The sequence below is a fragment of the Bos grunniens genome, chromosome 28 (assembly GCF_055505025.1).
Source record: "Bos grunniens cultivar Pamir isolate PY7600 chromosome 28, Bosgru_T2T1.0, whole genome shotgun sequence".
NCBI lineage: Eukaryota > Metazoa > Chordata > Mammalia > Artiodactyla > Bovidae > Bos > Bos grunniens.
Window position 1 is genome coordinate 38,774,273 of NC_141192.1, and position 22,636 is coordinate 38,796,908.

Here is a 22,636-nt window from a genome sequence, read left to right on the forward strand (position 1 = left end):
TTGAGAGCATTCTATAAGCAGGGCAATGGGTCAAAGGGCAACACTTTGCTATCGCTTGTCCACACCCCTATGAGGAAAGTGAGGCTTGAGGAATTTAAGTAAACTTTCTGAAAAGCAAGAAACTTGTAAACAACAGACTTGGGATTTGAACCAAGGGTGCTTAATAACCACTGGGCTGTGCTATCTCCCAGTGAGGTTTAAATGGTTATCTTGATCAATGACTCAAGACCTGGGATGTGCAGTAGAATCCCAGGGCACACTGTTGCTGTTTGCTGACTGGTACCCATTTTCCCTGAGTGACTCGGTGAAATCCACACATCAGGGCCTGGGAAAGGTTGTGGGAAGAATATACATCCCCAGAGGCTTCTGCATCAGAAAACCACCTGCTTAGATGCTTCTCTGTTCACCAAGAGGCTTTCTACAGCAGGGAGTAAAAGGTTTATAGTCGGGGGATTTCCCTGGCAATCCAGTGGTTAAGACTCTATGCTCCCGAGGAAGGGGGCATACTTTCAATCCTTGGTCAGGGAACTAAGATCCCACCTGCAATGTGGACCAACCAAAAATTAAAAAAAAAAAGTTTAGGCAGGCCCACCCTTTGCAGTGGGGGCACTCTGTAAACAAACTATACGTGCCCTTGTCAGTGGGTCTCAACCACAGGTCACCCTTCACGCAGCAGCAAGCCCCGGCTCCATCCAATGTAAGGAGCGAGGAAGCCCCTAGGGGTCAACTGTGCAGGGATTGGACTGAGGGAGCCCAGAGGCCCTGCTTCCTCTTTTTTGAGGTACTTAGAATATGCAACTGGAAAATAGAAATGTGTAAATTGGAGAGAGATGAGGAGAGAGAAAGGGAAAGGAGAGGGGATCGACTTTGGAAATTATCAGCCTGTCAAGCTAACATAAGGAGAAATACAGCAACCACTGATCAACTTATCAAGCAGTCAGTGCTGAAACAGGATGCTTAGAAATTCCTGAGCTCTACAACCATATAACAAGCCAAGCTTCACGGACCAACAGAACTTCCTTCTGAGACAGAACAGGGGAAGACAAGATACCGTGAGATCAGGATGGGAACCTGTAGAGACTTTGCCTCCATGCTTTGTGGAGACTGAGCTGAGAAGCTGAGCCTGGGTCTTAGATGCTTGGGCAAGGCTTAGTTAGCTTGGGTAAATTTGCCCAAACGTTAGGAACATCTTGTTCTTCCCTAGTGGCTCCTATGGTAAAGAATCTGCCTGCAAGGCAGGAGACCTGGGCTCGATCCCTGGGTTGGGAAGATCCCCTGGAGGAGGGTTCGAAGGCTACCCACTCCAGTGTTCTTGCCTGGAGAATCCCATGGACAGAGGAGCCTGTCAGACTATGGTCCACAGGGTCACACAGAGTCGGACACAACTGAACCAACTTAGTACCACACATCCTGGGCTTGAAATAAAGACGCGATTGTATTCTATACAGAATTGTACAGAAAGTACGCACAAGCACAACCCCTTGTAGAGGTGTATGCATGTGACAATGTACGCCAGAAATTTGAACTAACTTATGTGTTTGGATATAACAACTCATGTTCCCATCTTTGAAAATTCCCAACTTGGAAGCTGGTACTTAGGGGACTTACTGTAAATATCTGTTCATTGACTGAGTCATTTATGTGTGAAAATAGAGTGTTTAGTCATAACTCTGCAACTCACTACTTAAAAGCCAAACATGGTGTCCACATTTTTGATTTGGCAGGAGGACATTTGTCATTTTAAAGGAAAGTACATGAATAACAGAACCTTAAAATTAATATTTCTGACATTAAAAGCAATACAGATTTGTTGCAGAAAATTCTTAAAATACTGCCAAATATAAATAACTGGAAAAAATCACCTGTAATCTTATAATCCTGCTGCTTAGATACAGTGAGTTAACACTTTGGTGTAGTTCTTTCTGATTTTTTTTTCTGTATAGGCATATATATGTGTGTGTGTGTGTGTGTGTAGAGAGAGAGAGAGACATAATATATATTTAAAATTATAACTATGTGAAATATTTGATTGTGAATCTGCCTATCTCACTCAACAGATTGGGCATTTTCCTTTCTCAACAACCATTTCTAAACATGTGACTTTTAAACATTCCATGCCATCATATGAATGGACTATGACTTATTTAACCATTTTCTCATTTTTGTACACTGAGTTTGTTTCCCACTTTTCCTATAAGTAAAGCTTCAGTAAACAGGCTTATTCATCCATCACTTCGGATTACACAGTTATGATTATTGAGATAAATATTGAGAAGCAGAATTACTAGTACAAGAGATATAAGCACTTTTACAGCTCTTGTTACATATTTCTTAAAATATTTTTAAAAACTCTTTTTGAAACATAGGACTAAGACCTAAAGGAAGTTATGGAAAGAAATGACAGGTTTTTGGTTTTTAGTTTGTTTTTGCCTATTGCCTCATTTCCTTTAGCTCAGACCACCCTATTTGTCATCTTTAGAAAGGTAGGAAAGTAAGAAATAAGGAAGTATAATGAGAAGGACTTGACAAAATACAACCATCAAAATAATTAAATCTCAAATTACCTAAAAAGGAGAAAAGCATATTTATCTTTTAGAGACGGATTCTAACATCCATCCTGCTCATCGTATTTCCCCTGTGTCTCAGGAGCCCTCACCTGACAGACTCTTCTATTATCTAGGGTCTGTGTTGCTTGGCCCACGTTTGAGGAAGAGTGACCTATGGTTCAAGGGCACTCTGATCCACCCTACGTAGAACCAGGAATTTCTCTATGGAGAGGGGATTTCAAGGCTTGACACACACTAAAATCAAAAGCCTATTGTCTCAAAAAAGCAAATAAATATATGCAAGAAACATTGATTACATTAGATTAAAAATTGTAGATTACTTCGTGACTCTGTATTTCTACCCACTCACCCCGCCTTCTAGCAGTGTTCAGGAATAACAAAGGACATTTTAGTTACAGAAAAAGTTGTTGATTCCAAGAAACACAATAATGCTATGCTATGCTATGCCAAGGCACTTCAGTTGTGTCCGACTCTGTGCAACCCCATAGACGGCAGCCCACCAGGCTCCCCCGTCCCTGGGATTCTCCAGGCAAGAACACTGGAGTGGGTTGCCATTTCCTTCTCCAATGCATGAAAGTGAAAAGTGAAGGTGAAGTTGTTCAGTCGTGTCCGACTCTTAGCGACCCCATGGATTGCAGCCTAACAGGCTCCTCTGTCCATGGGATTTTCCAAGCAAGAGTACTGGAGTAGGGTACTGGAGTGGGGTACCATTGCCTTCTCGAAACACAATAATGGTCCTCTTTTAATATGGTGTTTGTTTGTGCAATTGTAACTTGAAGTTAGGGTTATTTCAGCTTTTTCTTTTATGCAGTGAAAAATTGTTTGGCTGTTTCCATTTAAAAGGCATGTAGGATTTCTAATTGTATCTAAAGGCAGCTTTTGCTTTTCTTTTTTCCTAAAAATTATCTTCGCCATAGCATGAAATATACCCATGTTAATCATGAATACACTCTTTTCCTTTTTAGGTAAGTTGAGATTTAATGATTATAATGGATATATTTTCTTAAGTCCTTCTCATTGTATTTCATTATTTCCTACTTTTCTACTTTTTTCAAAAACCTTGTCAAACTTCCCTGGTAATCCAGTGGTTAATACTAGGCACTTCCACTGCGGGGGGCACAAATTCAACCCTTGGTCAGGGAACTAAGATCCCACATGCTGTGGGGCGTGGTAGGAAAAAAAATAATAAAAATAATAAATAAGATAAATTCAAAAAATAAAAACTTTGTCTTCTACATTATACAAAATCTATTCTGAAAAAGTATGCAAAACAATTTAATATTATACACCAATCAAGTCACCAAATATATTCCCACATATTTCAGGAACTTAGGCATATACACATCCCTACTGATAAATCATAAAATCAAAGGGAACAATGAATTTAGCTGGGGCCTTGGGATAGTAACAATAAATCCGTCATTTGGATAAAGAAATTGCAGTCCAAAGAAGTAAAAAGTTGGTTACTAAGTCTTTGGGTTTGTTATCCAATCAAAGATATGGAATAGGAAAAATAGTAAGCATAATAACTAACTTCTTTATAGCCCTATACAGTTTATAAAATACTTTCACACTCAGCACTACAAGATGCCTCAGTTCCAGGGTTTCAGCAAATGAAAACTCCCACAGGTTCTATTTCCCGCCAAGAGACCCATGTGGCTGATTTTACATCTGGTATTATTTCACTGAGTGGTTGTTGCTGGTGAGGGCACCCTTTACCTACAGCCTCAGGAGGTATTTAAGATGAACTCATGCACAAAAGAGTTATCATTTTAAGTGGGCTGATTTTAAATGGAGAATAACACACTTTGCCCTGAAAGTTTAAAAACTGTAGCTACATCTGAGTAGCAGAATAACAACATCAGGGGGATTTTCAGATTGAAAGAAAGATGTGACTAACATTTGCCCCTGAGGGGCTCCAAGGACCAAGTTAGAAACCCAAGGTTATGTCTTACAGAGTCCGAGAGTGGATTCCGCCAATGAAGGTACTGGACCTGATTTCTTTGCCAGTTACATATTTTTTTTTTAAGATTTTTTTTTTAATGTGGACAGTTTTTAAGACTTTATTGAATTTGTTACTATACTGTATCTATTTTATGTTTTGGTTTTTTGACCCTGAGCATGCGGGATCTCAGCTCCCCAACCAAGGATTGAACCTACACCCCCTGAATTAGCAGGAAAGTCTTAACCACTGGGGAAGTCCTGCGAGTTTGTTGTTAACACCAGGGAAGTCCTGCGAGTTTGCTGTTGTTGTTCAGTTGTTCAGTCACATCCAACTCTTTGAGACCCCATGGACGGTAGCACACCAGTCTTCCCTGTCCTTCATTATCTCCTGGAGTTTGCTCAAACTCGTGTCCATTGAGTGATGCCATCCAACCATCTCATCCTCTGTCATCCCTTTCTCCTCCTGCTTTCAATCTTTCCTAGCATCAGGGTCTTTTCTAATGAGTCCGCTCTTTGCATCAGGTGACCAAAGTATTGGAGCTTCAGTCCTGCCAGTTACCTATCAATTAATGAAGTCAGTCAGTGTTAGTCACTCAGTCATGGCTCTTTGCGACCTCATGGTGGAGCCCAGCAGGCTCCTCTGTCCATGGAATCGTCCAGGCAAGAATACTGGAGTGGGTGGCCATTTGCTTCTAGATGGGAATCTTCCCAACCTAGGGATCAGATCCGGGGCTCCTGCAAGGCAGCGGATTCTTTACCATCCGAGTCAACAGGGAAGCCCACGTACTAGTGGAAGATGATGACACTGAGTGACCGTGTGAAATAACGTGAGCCACTCATCTGACACACATTCTCCCGTTGGTTGGGTCATATTTTCGACATGTATCAAGCACTGCTGGTTTCAGGCACAGAATGAAGGATGCAAAAGAGAACAGACATGGTTCCTGCCCTAAAGCACCCCCAGTCGCAGGGGTGGGGCCTCACACGTGCAGCCACATCTAGGGAGCCTCTCAAGTTCTTAGGGAGCTGCACCTCCTTTGGGGAAAGTGGCATCTTTCATTATGACTACTTGGGACAGATCTATGGTGACCTTTTCCTGCACTTACTCTTTAGTCGGGTGTCTTAGTTTCCTTGGCCACCTCATGCGAAGAGTTGACTCATTGGAAAAGACTCTGATGCTGGGAGGGATTGGGGGCAAAAGGAGAAGGGGACGACAGGGGATTAGATGGCTGGATGGTATCACTGACTCGACGGACATGAGTCTGAGTGAACTCCGGGAGTTGGTGATGGACAGGGAGGCCTCGCGTGCTGCGATTCATGGGGTCGCAAAGAGTCGAACACGACTGAGCGACTGATCTGATCTGATTAGGTTCCTAGGGCTGCCATTACCAGATTGCCAACAGAGTGGCTCAAAGCAGCAGAAATTTATTCTCACGGTTCTGGATTCTAGAAGTCCTAAATCAAGGTGTCAGCAGGGCTATGCTCTCTCTGAAGTTCCAGGGGAGAACCTGCCCCATGCATTTACTCTCAGCTTCTGGTGTTGCTGGCAACATTTGATGTTTTTCTACCTTGTGGACACATCACCCCAATCCCTGTTTTCGACATCACATGGTGCTCTCCTCATGTCTCCTCCCTTCTCGTGCAGACACCAGCCACACCGGATCAGGCCCATCCAGTTTCCATCTCATCTCACCTTCAGCTGATTATGTCTCCAGGAACCTGGGACTTTGACAGGTCCTGGGATTAGGGACTTGAACATATCTTTTTTAAAGGATTTTATTTATTTATTTTTAAAATATTTATTTATTTGTTTGGCTGTCCCAGGTCTTAGTCATGGAATGCAGGAATTAGTGCCCTGGCCAGGGATGGAACCCAAATCCCTTGTATGGGAGCACAGGGAAGTCCCCAACATACCTTTGAAAAGGCACCATTCTACCCAGAACACAGGAGTTTGCTACATCCATATCTTTTCTCAGCAGAGGCAGTAATAAGACACTTGTTATTTCCTTTTGAATGACAGGCTGCAGCTTCCTATGCCTGGGGTTGACAAGAAACCAGAAAAGTCTAGGTGTCTTGAGCTCTGGAGTGGACCACAGATGGTTAAAACACTGTGAAATGTGTTTTCAGGGGTAAGAGGACAGAAAAGCCTAAAGCAGACCTTCAAGTAAGTGACATTTCATGCACCCCTCTCTCTTTCATCTTTATGTGTCCACAGCGCATTAGCCTTCATCCTAATGTCTTTTTCTCCTTGTTCCAGTGAAGCGGCAAAAAGCGTAAAAGGGCTGAGCTCCTGCTGTAAATTAGGTGTCACTTGACGCCCCCCCCATCCATTTGGACCACTCACCGCTCATTCTCGGCGATGGGGGTTGTGGCCATGGCCCTGATGCATCCTGTTTTGCTTCTCTTAATTGAGTCTGAATGGCCTACCTGTGAAAGCTTTTATTTAGGCAGCAGAGTGCACATCTAGGTTCCATTTCAATCACTGGCATAGGAAGTGTTTCCCCCTAATGAACACACGCTCATAAAGAATCCAGCTTGGCCTGTAGTGCTGTGCCCCCTGGCATCTGTAGGCAGGCTGGCAAATCCTAGTCCCAGCTGGCAGAACCCTATATGGCCAGCCCTCAGTACCTCGCATCTTGCGCTACAGCCCTTCTGCAGAGGCAATAACACACACAGGAGCTCCTTCACTCCAGCATGACTCTTTCTTACACAGGGGTTTTTCTGTTGATATTATGTGATGTTCTGCTGGATTCATCATAAATGGGAAATTGTGGTGGACTCAAGTTGGAGACAGAGTAGGCAATGGCACCCCACTCTAGTACTCTTGCCTGGAAAATCCCATGGACGGAGGAGCCTGGTAGGCTGCAGTCCATGGGGTCACCGAGAGTTGGACACTTACTGAGTGACTTCACTTTCACTTTTCACTTTCATGCATTGGAGAAGGAAATGGCAACCCACTCCAGTGTTCTTGCCTGGAGAATCCCAGGGATGGCAGAGCCTGATGGGCTGCCATCTATGGGGTCGCACAGAGTCGGACATGACTGAAACGACTTAGCAGCAGCAGCAGCAAGTTGGAGAATCCTATGGGCAGAGATGCCTGGCGGGCTACGGTCCATAGGGTCACAGAGTCAGACAACATCTGAAGCGACTTAGCATGTATGCACAAAACCACTTCAGAGAGGATAAGAAAAGAAAAGCACTCTCTTCCCCCAGGCAAAAGGTATTGGTCCCAAAAGGAGCTAGTGGAAAAGGAAAAACAGGCTTTCCTGGTTACCCCGAGGGGAGAGACAGGAAGGTTTCTCCACAAGACTGTAGAAAGAATGGCTGTCTTTTCTTGCCTTTGGAAGTTGTGTCTAAGTTTCTTACAGCAAGTGACACTTTGCTGGGTGTTATAAAAACATGTTCATCACAGACCCTACTACTTAATATGAGTTGCAAGGACAAGTGTGTAGGAACTTTCTGGCAACTCAAGAAGTAAATTTAATTTTTTTTTTACTATTTATTTTTATTTATTTATTTGGCTACACTGGGTCTTAGTTAAGCCACTGCAAGATCTCTAATTGCAGCATGAGAACTTTAGCTGTGGCATGTGAATCTAGTTCCCCCAACCAGGGATCAAACCGTCTGCATTGCAAGCTTGGAGTCAGCCACCAGACCAGCAGGGAAGTCCCAAGAAGTACATTTAAAATTTTTTAGGTTGTATACAGGTGAAAGCAAACAAATACAGGTCATAAGAGAGCCTTTGGGGAGGAATAGCCATCTTCCTACCAACTAGAAAAAGTTTCATGAAGGAATTTTTAAAAATCTCTATATACTGGGAGTTTCCTTGAGGTCCAGTGGTTAGGATTAGGTGTTTTCACTGCCATGGCCCTGGTTCAACCCCCGGTCAGAAACCTGGGATCTCACAACTGTGTGGCCAAAAACAAGACAAAAACTCTATATCCCAGTAATTTAGTAAGAAATTCAGTCTACAGACAAGACTGTCAGTCGCAAGTGACTGGAATACAACTCAAATAAAGGGCAGAGTTCATGTCCACAGAAAAATGCAGGAGTAGACTTTCAGGTGTAACTAGTCCTAGACCTTCACATAAAGTCTTCAGGAATATGTCTCGGGGCTTCAACTTTGCCTTCCTCTCTCTGCTTTCATTCACATTCCCATCTTTCTCACCAGAAGCTCTAGGCTAAACTTATCTTGATTTAACTACCCAAGAAGAGAGTTTCTCTTTCCCAACCCTTCTAGTACAGCTCCAGGGGCCAGCAGGCTTGGCTTCCATAGGCTTAGCTTACAACACACCCTCATTCCTGAAACAAACCCTGGTTAACATTCTCATCAGACTTGGAGCACACACCCATCTTGTGGCTGAAGGGGAATAAGCCCCACCAAGGACTGAGAGTCAGGGAGGTTGTTTCCGAAAAGAATACTTGGGTTCTCCTATCGCAGGAAGAAATGGATGTCGAGCAGGCAAAAGCAACAGATACCCATGACACTAAATGAAAATAATGTAAACTGCTGTGAAATTCTGACTAAAGAACTACAAAATTAACCTCTGCTTTTAAAGTAACTTTAAGAGTTCACCTTGCAGTTTCTTTTGTAGAATTTCTGAGTGCTTTGCCACTAGTAACCAACTTAGCAATAAATGAAACAAAGTTGTCCAGGAACAGTTCCTATAACTCCTGAATCCTTCTTTCAGGGATAAAGGTGAGAAACAGGTGTAGATTAAAAATAAACAAAACAAGAAGTTTTATAGTGAAAGTTTTCTATTTTCACATCATAGTTTCAGCAGAAAAAGTCTATTTGGCTGAGTTATTTTTGAATAGAGAGCAGATCGAAAAGGAAGAGATCAAACTGTTATTTGAAGTTGATATGAATGTTGATGTAGAAAATCCCAAGAAATATTCAATAAAACTCCTAGAACTAATAAGTGAATTTCATAAACTTGCAGGATACAAAAATCAATCACATTTCTACATATTAACAATAAACATTTGGAAATTAAAATTAGTATATAACACATCTTTACAATAATTCCAAAAAAAATTAAATACTTAGGTATAAATTTAACAAAATATGTACAGAACCTGTATGCTGAAGATTACAAAAAGGGATGAGTAAGTCAAGGAAGACTTAGACATATTGTGCTCATGGTTTGAAAGACTCAACATAGTAATGACCTCAATTCTCCCTAAATTGATCTATAGGGTTAATTCAGTTTCTATCAAAATTGCAGTAAGGTTTTTTGTAGACATGCACAAGTTTATTCTTAAATTTTTACAGAAAGGCACAGGACCATGAATACCTAAAACAATCTTGAAAAAGAAGAATAAATGGTGAAACATCACTTTACCTGATGTCTACTTTATCAGTGCGGAATTAATGGAGAGAGAGACACTTAGGTCTGTAAACCAGCAGAGAGGACCCACACACATATGTCCAAATGATTTTCAACAAGGTGTAAAACAATTCAATGAAGGGACAATAGACTTTAAAACAAATTGTCCTGGAGCAACTGAGAAAAAAAAATTGTTCCAAAAAAGAAATGAACCTCAACCTTAACCTCAACACCTTAGACAAAAATGGACTCAAAAAGGATCATGAACAAATATATAACATAAATCTTAAAACTTATAGAAAAATATTTTGAGGACTAAAGTTAGGCAAAGATTTGACACCAAAAACACGGTCCATTTAAAAAAAAAAAATACATTGGACCTCAAATAAAAGAGTAGTTTAAACAAGAAAGAGATTTCTCTAACATGAAAGTGTTGTGAGAGGGGTTGGGGTCCGCAACTGGCTGAGCAGCTCCAATTCCATCAGGAATCTAATCGCTCTGCTCCATTTTCTTGGTGAATGATTTCTGTCTGCAAGGTGATAAGATGGCCAATGGAATTCCTGCCGTTATGTCTGAGTTCTAGACAGCAACAGAAGGAAAACAAAGGAAGATAAAATGTTCCCCTTCCCATTAAAATCAGCTTCCTTTAAGTGCCTCCTGCAAAGTCACACAAAAGTCATTCAGCTTACATCTCATTGGTCAGAACTTAGTTACCTGGCTATACTCAGCATGTGGAGCTGGGAAATAGGGTCTCCTGCTTCTGAAGTCTGTTTCAGTAAGGTACTTGTAGATTACTATTGCAACCCCAGAATGATGAAAGGCTCAAACATTCAGAAAGAAGAAAGTCCAAAGATACTCTTGTTAGCAAGTGGTTCTCCTCCAGGCAGTGATTGAGGGACCCAAGTTCCTTCTGGCTTGTGCCTCTGCCATCTTCAACACTTACCTTCCAAGTTCTTCTTACTTGTTTTCATCAAGCTCTAGAAGCAGGGAGGAGCATGGAGAACTGGCAAGGGAAGCTTATGAAGGTCAGAACCATAAGTGACACATACCATTTCTACTCCCAATGACCAGAACTTGAGCATATGGCTTTATAAATAACTGGCAGGGAGACTGGAACATGGTGCCCAAGAAGAAGGTATGGGTTGGTGATCAGTGACTAAGGCAAGGAGCCCAGCTGAAAATGAGGCCTCTCTTACCAAGAAAGAAAGGAGGATGGTCACTGGGGAGCAGGGAACAGTTTCTGTCATTGCACGCAAGAGTAGGAGCCCAGCTGAAAATGAGGCCTCTCTTACCAAGAAAGAAAGGAGGATGGTCACTGGGGAGCAGGGAACAGTTTCTGTCATTGCACGCAAGAGTAGGGCCCAGGACACCAGTTGCATTGAAGGGTTAGTAAGCAAATACCAATCATCTTCCAGCAATGAGATGCATACTCTAGAACTCCAAGCTGACACAGTCGTACCACAGATTTCGTTTCAGGATGCCTCACCACAAACATCTCAAGAAGTTTTCAGCTCCCAAAATGTTCTTCAAGTAAACCTACTATTTGGGGGACTTCTCTGGTGGTCCGGTGGCTAAGATTCTGTGCTCCCAATGCAGGGGGCCCAGGTTCAATCCCTGGTCAGGGAACTATATCCCACATACTGCAACTAAGACCCAGCACAGCCAAATAAAAAATAAATATTAATAAATAAATAAACTTACTATTTTGGAATTAAGCATTTTAATTTTATCACTTTATCTTCTTAATATTATAGAAGGCTTTTTAATGATCTACACATGCTCCATAATCTGATGTCAAGGCTTTTCAGAAACTCAACCAGGTTGGGGTGTATAGACAACAACAGAGAAATATATTATCAATGACTAAATATTACTGCAAACCCAACTGAAGAATTCCTGGTTGGGAACATACAACGTGTTCATTTTGAGATCCTAGTTTTGTGTTCCAAATTTTTGTTTTCATTATACATTTATTGATTTCTTTGTCTTTAATATTGAGTTTTATTCCATTTATAGAATATACTGCTTTGCAAGAGAGAAAAAGATGAGTAAATCCACACGTGAGCTCAACGCTTATACGTATTATATATACGTCACCAAATAACCAATCCCTGGTGGACATTTACAGTGAGATTCTAGAAGGGTTTAGTGGTTCTGACGCAGATGTAGAGAGCTGAAAGGATCTTTACAAATGTAAAGGGAGAAAGAAAAATGTAATTTACGCTAGGAAAAGAATGAGTAGATTTTGATCTTTACAGATCAACCAAAAGTAGTGTTAATGTAACCTTATGTTCATGACACTTTTAGGGACCCATGAAAACATTTTAATCTTGATTTCTTTTTTTAATTTTAAGTCAGAGACTAGTTGATTTACAGTATTGTGTTAGTTTCACGTGTACAGCAAAGTGATTCAGTTTTACATATACATATATCCATTCTTTTTCAGATTCTTTCCCCACGTAGGTTATTACAGAATATTGAACAGAGTTCCCTGTGCTATAATCTTAGTTTCTTTTAAAATCAGAAGAGAAAAAAAAATAAAATCAGAAGAGAGAAAAAAATAATGCAACAGTAGCTATAAAATAATTCAATCTAGATTATATTTGTCTTTATACCATTACAGTTGCAGGATTTAATTTTTTTTTTTTTTTTTTAATTGGAGGAAGGAGACCACAAAGGCAAAAATGCCCACAGCACTTCTGGAGCCATGAAAGTCAAATGCAGCCCTGGATATGACAACTGATTTTGTTTAGGTTCATGTATTCATAATAGGTATTCCTGGAGTATTTTCATATTTTAAATTTATACATTACCCAAGACAGTCTTTACTTTTCTAGTTTTTTCTATTTGCACTGATCCCTCACAGGCCTCATCCATTTCATTGCTTTTGTTCACTGAAATGACTTCAGAACCTTTGACTGTCCAAATGCTCACTGGGCCTTTCTGCTTGTGGGTATCATCACTGACTGGAAACTAACCAACACATTTTCCCCTGAGCTCATCCTCCCTGCTCATCAGCTCGCTCTCTCTCTGTTTTCCTGTGTAGTAGAGTTACTACCAGTTTGCAGACATTTAGGAGCCAGCCTTGGGATCGTCTCTTCTTTCACACCATTCTCCAAAGATCTTGTGGAGCCATAAGTCCCATGCCCACTGCTGTCTCTGCTTGAGCCTGGCTGCCCACGCCTCCAACCCAGCTTTCCTGGCCTCTCATCAGAGTTCCTGGCACAGACACTTGGCCAACTTCTCTGCAGCCCAGCTTCCTCCTACTAAATGATTCCTAACCTACCTGAATTGATCTTACCACTGTTTTCACTGTCTTCTCCCCTGCTCTGTAACCTACCACTTCAGCCCAAACTCCTTCCCTAGTTTTTAAGCTCCTGCTCAGGGGGACTTCTCCATTCTGACATCAACACCCATCAAAGGCAAAAATGGAAGGCTCCTCTCACCCTCCCACAAACTGGCTTGTGGTCCTTCATTTTGGTTGTTGTTGTTTCTGTTGGTTGGTTGTTTGGTTGATTTGGCATCACAGCATGTGAACTCTTAGTTCCCTGACCAGGGATTGAACCCGCACCCCCTGCATTGGAAGCACAGAGTCTTAACCACTGGATCTTCAGGGATGTCCCAGGTTTGCAGTCTTTGCCTTTTGTTCACACACTTCCATTCATTCAGTAGTTTGGGGGCTGGGGGGACGACAACCCTGTCCCAGCCACGGCCACCTTAGATGTCCCTCACCTCCTGTCCCAGCCCTATACAGCTCTCAAAGCTCAGGCCAGGTTCCTATCCACTTTGCCCCAGGTCCACACATGATCACTGGTCTCTTTCCTCTGAACCCCCAGGGAGCTTGTAGACAAGTCCCATAATTTAGCTCTTAGTTATGTGTGTGGCAGGGGATTTCCTGATTAAGTTGTGTGTGCTATTTGTCTTGAGTTTTGTGAAAGCAAAACTCAACCTACACCTGACATCAAATGCAAGGCTGGGCTTGGGTGCTGACCCACTAATTATTAATTCCTGTGCTGTGCTAAGTCCCCTCAGTCTAGTCTGACTCTCTGCAACCCCATGGACTGTAGCCTGCCAGGCTCCTCTGTCCATGGGATTCTCCAGGCAAGAATACTGGATTGGGTTGCCATGCCCTCCTCCAGGGTAATCACTATATTTCAGTGCTTTCTGTTCTCTGACCCAGACACTTACTGTGCTAAGTAGGCACTTTGTACACACTTACCTCTGTGAGGTTGATATTATTGTCCTTTTTTTACTGGTGGGGAAACTGAAACTCAGAGAAATTGAGTGACTTGGTGAAATTTCCATAGTTGCTAAGCAGCTAAACTTGAATTTAAGTCTAGGTATAATATTATAAAAATGGTATGTTCACAACCATACCTAATGGTGTGGATAATCCAAAGTAATGGGTAATTCTTTAAAAAAAAATCATGCACAGTTAACTTCAGAAAATGTGTGGATGTGTATTTAACGGGAAATTGACCTCTCTTTTTAAGTTATCAGCTATTATTTCAACTAACCTTGATTCTCCTAGGTGCGGGTTTCCCAGGTAGCGCTAGTGGTAAAGAACCCACCTGCCAATGCAGGAGACATAAGAGACTCGGGTTAGATGCCTGAGTTGGGAAGATCCCCTGGAGGACGGTATGGCAACCCACTCCGGTATTCTTGCCAGGAGAATCCCATGGATAGAGGAGCTTGGCAGGCTATAGTCCATAGGGTCACAAAGAGTCAGACACGACTGGTGACTTAGCACACACCCACTCCTAGGTATAAGGCATTTTTTTTGTTGTTTTAATCCCCACGCTGAGGTAGCCCTGCACAGCTGTGGGGACTCAGGGTGAGGTTGAACCAATAGTTATTATACTTTGCTGTGTTTGAGACAGAAACTTTATTTTTTAAATACATCTTCTGGGGTTCTACCTCTCAGATAATATGATTCCCTTGTGAAAAGGCATCTTACACATCCCAAGAGCAATTGTTTTCAGATAAATCGTGTGTGGTTTTGATACTTGGGGGACTTAATTTTTAAGTCTATTTTCCAAATAAAGTGAAATTCAGACTTTAAAAATGCCACACACACACACACAAGTTGGAAACCTGAAACAGGTTCTATTTATTTATTTATTTGGGAGATTCAGTTTAACTATTGTTATTGTTCAGTCACTCAGTTGTATCTGATTCTTTGTGACCCAATGAACTGCAGCACACCAAGCTTTCCTGTCCTTCACTATCTTCCGGAGTTTGCTCAAACTCATGTCTGTTGAGTCAATGATGTCATCCAATCATTTCATCCTCTGTTACCCACTTCTCCTCCTGCCTTCAATCTTGCCCAGCATCAGGGTCTTTTTCAATGAGTCTGCTCTTCGCATCAGGTGGCCAGTGTACTGGAGCTTCAGCTTCAACATCAATCCTTCCAATGAATATTCAGGGTTGATTTCCTTTAGGACTGACTGGTTTGATCTTGCTGTCCCAGGGACTCTCAAGAGTCTTCTCCAGCACCACAGTTCGAATTTCAAGTCTCAAATGAAGAAAAGGATGGATGATAAGTCAGGCAATCTTAAAGAGTTTATGTCCCTGTAGCAGAGATTCCATGGACGGAGGAGCTTGGGTGGCTGCAGTCCATGGGGTCGCACAGAGTCGGACACGACTGAAGCGAGTTAGCAGCAGCAGCAGCAGCAGCAGCAGAGATTCCAGGAAGAGCAGCAACAGCTCCCATATCTGGAAAACAACATGAAAGGACAGCGATGAGGAAGTCCTTGAACGTCACAGTTCAAGGCAGTTTTATGTTTGCTGAGCACCTTCTGTGTGCTGAGTACTAAAACCTCCAGCCTGGAGAAAAGTGTGGTGTGAGCAGAGAACAGATAAGACACATGCATAGGGACTTCTTAAGTTCTTTAAGTTCAGCAGGTCCAGGATATTACTTTATGAGCCAAAGTGAGAAAAAAAAAATTCAAGGAGTGATAGTGGTGGATGAGTCAGAAAGGATTCAAGATAAGAGTCTCACAGAGATGGTCAGAATGAGGTCATTGGCAGCTTGAGTGATAACTACTTCCTGGAGTGGTGGGTGTGGAGGGGTGCTGAGTAGCAGGGGTGGTTCCTCAAGTAAGATCTTGAAGTCTGGCTACAGGAGGTACAAGAACTGGTTGGTTTTAGAACAAGCACCTGCTTCAGCCTAGTCTGGAAATACCTCAGATGACAAAAGCCAGTGTTAATGGGGACAGGCTGTATGTTTTACACTTTTCATGTCACTGACTCCCTCTATCAACCTCTGCAGTAAGTACTGTTTTTTATACCCATTTCACAGGTAAGGAAATTGAGGCACAGAACGTTTAAGTGACTCGCCTATCACACAGCTGGTAAAGTGCAGAACAGGAATGAGAGCTCTGGTTCTCTTCCTCCAGGTCCTGTACTCTTAAGTGCTGGGTGATATGTACCCATACTGATATGTCTCTGGACATATCAGTAAATCTCAATTCATTTGTCACTTGGTCTTGCTGTTGTTTTCATGTCAACTTACAGAAGCAAGTGAAGTACAGGAGAGCAATTTGCCTGTGTTCACACAGAAAGATGGCAGGAGAGGCACCCATCAGAGAATGAGTTACTCTCACAGGACTTAAAGTGGCTGGACACAGGGATTTCGAGCTTTTAGCACTGTGTGAAACACAGCTAGACAGCCAAGATGATCCAGGGACTGTGCATCCATTAGAAAGAGCAAACTTTTATGGACTTCCCTGGTGATCTAGTGGTTAAGACTCTGCTTCTACTGCAGGGTGTGAGGGTTTGATCTCTGGTTGAGGAACTAAGATCCCACATGCCATGCAGCACAGTTAAAAAAAAAAAAAAAACAACCAACAACAATCATTTAGTGAGTCTCCAGCCCATACCCACCTCTGCATTCCTGATGACCCCCAAAAAGGAAGGCAATATTTGAGAAGAAATGACTTTGTTTTCACTCTTTGGATATTTAGAAAATGCTGGGGCTTCAAAGCCTTTCCCCAGACCCAGATGGATGGAAAGTTCATTTGTAACTAGTAACATACTACCTAACATTATCTTTAATATATATTTTAATAATATACTAATAATATATAATAATTATATATAATATTGGAAGAAGGCAATGGCACCCCACTCCAGTACTCTTGCCTGGAAAATCCCATGGACGGAGGAGCCTGGTGGGCTGCAGTCCATGGGGTCGCTAAGAGTCAGACACGACTGAGTGACTTCACTTTCACTTTCCACTTTCATGCATTGGAGAAGGAAATGGCAGCCCACTCCAGTGTTCTTGCCTGGAGAATCCCATGGATGGAGAAGCCTGGTAGGCTGCAGTCCGTGGGGTCGCACAGAGTCGGACACGACTGAAGCGACGCAGCAAAGCAAATAATATATAATAATTATATATAATAATACAGTATTATACTAATAATGTATGCATGTATATTACATATATACATACACAGATATATACATACACCCACGCAAATGCATTGGTCATCTTGGGTTTAGCTTTGAGTTCTTAAAAGGAAAAACACAGCCTAAGCATAAAGGGCTGTAATTTGCTTCTTTTTATCCTAAGTTAATGACATTGCTTTATCATCTTAGAGTGTGTGTGACTGACCTATTGGCCTTTCTCTGTCCAGTAATGAAAATATGTGCTTTGAAAATGTGTGTACATGAGCAAAGAGAAAACTGGAAGGATAATTGTCATAATGATGGGGTAATAAAATCAGGCCCTGATTTTTGTGACTATGGTCACTGCTGCTTCTACAACTGTCACATCATAAGGAAAATGGTGGTGAAACACCCACTGAGAAGTTGAGAGGAGACCTTATCGTCTGTTGAAGAAAAATTGTGGTATCAGCTTTGGCTACGCTAGGAAGGCCACAGTTGAGGATAAAAGGGGTATACTTGTCTACCTTCCCAGTGGCATCTGTGTTGTGCATCTTTAAAAGGGATGTGTTGGGAGTCATGTTGTGGTCCAGTGGTTAAGACTCATGCTTCCACTGCAGGGGGCTAGGTTCAATCCCTGGTTGGGAAACAGGTCCCACTGATACTGTGTGGTGTGGCAAAAAAATTAAAATATGTACTGGTTAAATTGTTGAAGACCTAATACTATGTAAGTATTCTAGAGGAACTTACTTTTTTTTTTTTTGGCTTCCCTGGTGGTTCAGATGGTAGAGAATCTGTCTGCAATCAATCCCTGGGTTGGGAAGATTCCCCTGGAGAAGGGAATGGCAACCCACTCCAGTATTCTTGCCTGGAGAATTCCATAGACAGAAGAGCCTGGTGGGCTACAGTCCATGGGGTTGAAGAGTCAAATTTCAAACTTCAGACAGTTTTTTTTCTAAATAATTTGAATGATCGCCTCCTAATTTATCTTTTGTAAGGGATATAGCATTCCATACAAAACGTTTTTAAAGCTCAGTAACAGGCATGAATGGTTATTAGCAATAAAAGATAATTACTGTGGAGAATCAACATGGAGAATCACATATTGCCTCCCGCTGTTTTGGAAATCATATTGGGCAGGGAGGCACTGCTATTAAACCTCAAGGCTGTGCCTTTACCTGTAAAAGTCAGCTCCTCGTGGTGTCCTGGTCTGGAACCCAGACTGCCTGGTTTTTCTCCTTCAGTTCATTCTGTGTCACTGTGCAGCTCAAAAATGTGCTGAGGTCATGTGTGGTTAAGACGAGAATTTACCATAGTCATTTTCCCTCCTGACCTACCTATTATAAGACAGTCTACAGTGATTTGCAAACTTTGTTTTCTTTCAGAAGGCACAATGGGCCGCCATCTCCTGGCCCCAGTGAGGGTAGGGGAGTGGGAGAGTGGGAGGCGGCGGGTAGTGGGCGTGGAATCCTGACCTCAGAGCGGGGCTGTGAGGTGGTGCCGTCCTGCACGCACAATCCCTAGGGGCGCCTGAGGATGCAGCACTGGCTTCGGTCCAGGTACATTGGAGGCAGTCCTAGAAATAAGAACATCCATCATGCTTAGTAAGATCTTAGGTTGTAACGGCTGCCTTGAGCCTGCAGACGTTTTTTATACCACTCACAATCCTGAAGAAGCGCTCTTTCTGCCTCTGCGGCCATATGTTTTTCCAGCTGGACCTCCACCAGTCTTCCGCTCTCCAGAAAGTTCTCATTCATTCAACCCAAGGGTAGCTCAATGGCTTTTCTGAGGACGACTGGAAGTGTCAGCAGGAGTCCTGGCCACAGGGAAAAATCAAGCTACCTGAGCTTGGAGACAAAGCTCTCAACTCGGCAGTCTGTGTCTTCAGATGCTGTGCTTTCCTTACTCAATTTAAACTTGGAGAAAAGTAAATAAACACATCAAAATATGTGAAAAACATTCTTATTAGCATGCTTTTTTTTTCCTTCCGTGATTGAGACTTCCTCATCAAACCCAACAGTGGGAAAATGAAAGAACAGCTTTTGTCCACCCACTTATTTACCCTGATTAGCCAGTGACCTCTGGACCCTGTTTTCCATTGTTCGTCTTCTATTTACCTGGGGAACTGGGGTTGTTTTTGCTTTTCCAGATGCTGTTTTTCAGATTGGTTGATACGATGGTTGGAGTTAAACTCTCTGATACCCTTTGGAGTTCTGGCCAAAAGGCCAAGATTCACTTTTCCTAATTCTAACCAAGTCACTGGGTCTTTGCTATTCAGACTTGGTTGCTGCCCTCTTGATTATTTTTCCTTGGAGTGAATTTAGGATTCAGTTCCTCATCCTCAAAAGCCCTAACTGGAAAGAAAATCAATCCCACATTCCCTGTGGAAAACTGCTTGAAAAAACCCACAGGGAATTGAGCTGTTATGTATAAAGCTCTTACTTTTATTGACATATTTATATTTAATTTACAATAGAAACTAAGCCCACTTCTTTACTTTAATAGTGTCCTCATTGCTTGCTGGTTAGTCTCTGACTACACTTCCCACTGCCTCCCCACCATCCATTGCCCCTCCTCTACACAGCTGTTTTTTTCCAAGCCATCCCCTTGTTGGCACGTGTGTGGGTTTGAATCTTTTCGCATCACCTTCACACTACAAAATGTGCAGGAGCAAAAATGATGTCTCGGATAACATAAAGAGGTCTTAGAACACCGCCCACTAGCAGTATAAAACCCAAAATCCTGATAGTGTTAGTTTGGGGAGACCAATTAAATTGAGGGATGGCTATGAAATTGTGCAATCTGAATCAGTATTTTTCAGAGCAGGCAAGAGAGAGCAATATTATGAGGAAATCACACTGATTTTCACTTTCTTTCTGGTTTTTTGGTTTCACAAAATGCTTAAATAAGAATATAATTACAATATTTCTAAATGGATTGTGCGACTGCTCTGAAGCTTGACAATACACCTCCCAACACTCGCAATAATACAAGTGGCATATATCTGGTAGGTTACCCATTAAACGACTGTGGCAGATCGTATTTCTGGTTAATTGTTAGTTCCTTATGACCTTAGACTTTGCCTGTGTATTTAATAACACCATCTGCTGCCTAGGGTAGCAATGCCACCTTTTAACATGAGGATTACTGTTCTTACTTCGTAAACAACCATGCTCTATCAGAGGTGTTGAAATTCTACCATAGAATTATTTAAATTATACTACCTATGGAAAGCTCAAAAAAAGAAACTTGACTTTCTTGCTTCTGCTAGCTTTATGGGCTTCTCCTAAAATGTCATAATTTATATACCATAATAAAAGCATAAAAAAGATTTACAAGTTGTATTCTTGGTCTCCAAAATGAAGTATTTTAAAAAGAACTCTGTTGTGCCTGTCTTGTCTGTCTGCTTCCAGGCTAGTTTCTCAGTGCATTATCTCTGGGAAATTTCCCAATAAAACAGATGATTAAAGAATAATTCCCACAGAATGAAATGAGATGACATCTTTTTTTAAAAATCATCACCCAAGACCATGCGTCTCTGTTCTGGGGCATGTTAAGAATCCTGCTGGTGTTCAAGAAATATGAAAACTTCTGTTACCACATGGCCTATGATAGGGTAAATGTGGACAGGGTTTTCAGTGGTCCCCTTTGTTTGGGACCCACAGATGCCCCTGGGAAATGAACTCTTGGTGGTCAGAGTGAGGGGTGGAGGGGGTCAGAGTGTCTACTTTAACTTAACCAGGCCCATGCTGTACAGTACACTAATTTAGTGCAATTCTCCAATTCATGAATCAGAACTGCCTAAAAATAGAGGCTCTCTGGAATGGGGGAACTGCCTTGCATCTAACCTGTTTCTCCTGCTGGCAGGAGAAACTGCATCTTTCTGAGGCAGAAGAAAGAAACACCATAGACTTGTTCATTCATTTATTTGTCCTTTAATCCACTGCTAGCCTTGGTTCCAAAAGGAGCTGAGGGGAATGAAAATTATTGCTTAATTTTACTAGGGAAATGAAAAAAGGTGAAAACTTTTCCCCAGTCGCTATAATTTTTCATTCCTTAACATGGTGACACTTTTAAACAGCAGGAGTAAGCTTTAGAGAATAAAGCATTCTAGGTAGTGTGTCAGAGAAGGCAATGGCACCCCACTCCAGTACTCTTGCCTGGAAAATCCCATGGACGGAGGAGCCTGGTGGGCTGCAGTCCATGGGGTCGCTAAGAGTCCGACACGACTGAAGTGACTTAGCAGCCACAGCAGCAGGTAGTGTGTGTATGATTTTTAACTGATGCTGGGAAAGACTGAAGGCAAGAGAAGGGGATGACAGAGGATGAGATGGTTGGATAGTATCACCGATTCGATGGACACGAGTTTGAGCAAACTCGGGGAGATACTGAAAGACAGGGAAGCCTGGGGTGCTGTAGTCCATGGGTTTGCAAAGAGCTGGACACAACTTACTGACTGAACAAATGACAAAGCTCATAGAATTGATCACTATAAGCCCAGCACTCACACAACCCACAACTTACAAAGCTCATAGAATTGATCACTATAAGCCCAGCACTCACACAACCCACAACTTTATGCTAAAGTGTAGATACTTCACAGAGTATGAGTTTGTTGCTGTCTTTTAATTACTTGGAATGGGAGAGGTTGGCCTGAACACTCATCACATGAGAATAATCAAGAGGTTGTCTGCCAACAGAAAACAATTTCAAAAGTACAGAATGTAGAATTCAGAGCCTAAACCACTTGGTAGCATCCCAAGAAGGCATGTCCTAACATGTTTTCAGTGTAAGAGAGCTTCAGCATTCCAGGCTTTTAAAAGACTGTCTCCTGTTACAGCTAAAGGGAGCTGCGTGTCCTTTTCCACACTCTGAATTCATGGAATCTGGAAGTCTGATTCTGGAACACTCATTTTCAAATAAATTGAGTCATCTTTATATGAAAACTAGAGAACTTGGCTTTTCTCGCCCCCGTTTTTGAAGAATAGTTGAAATGAAACAACAACCACATGTAAATGCTTCCCGCCATCACATTAAAAAAAAATCTTTTTTGTTGTTGTTGCACTGGGTCTTCGTTGCTTTCTCCAGCTTCCTCTAGTTGCAGTGCACAGGCTTCTCATGGAGGTGGCTTCTCTTTTGTGGAGCACAGGCTCTAGGTGTGCAGGGCTCAGTAGTTGCGGGACATGGGCTTAGTCGCTCCGTGGCGTGTGGGATCTTCCCAGATCAGGAATCAAGCCCTTGGTCTCTGCATTGGCAGGTGAATTCCTATCCACTATACCACCAGGGAAGTCCCCACCACGATTTCTGAAATACACAGAACTGATGAAGCTTCATTAAGTTTTTTCATAACCAGAACCAAATAAATGAAAGTTGTATAGAAAGCCACAAATGTAACGTTTCACTGTGGTT

General features: G+C 42.1%; 1 long non-coding RNA gene across 1 annotated transcript; it reads right to left on the bottom strand.

Annotated features, from left to right (window-relative positions):
• Positions 1–14,927: 14,927 nt before the first annotated feature.
• On the bottom strand, positions 14,928–20,874 carry LOC147343167 (uncharacterized). Its single transcript, XR_015157164.1, has 3 exons — positions 18,891–20,874; positions 18,703–18,803; positions 14,928–15,556 (listed from the first exon to the last, which is right to left on the bottom strand). It is a non-coding gene; the product is annotated as an uncharacterized LOC147343167 (long non-coding RNA).
• Positions 20,875–22,636: the final 1,762 nt, after the last annotated feature.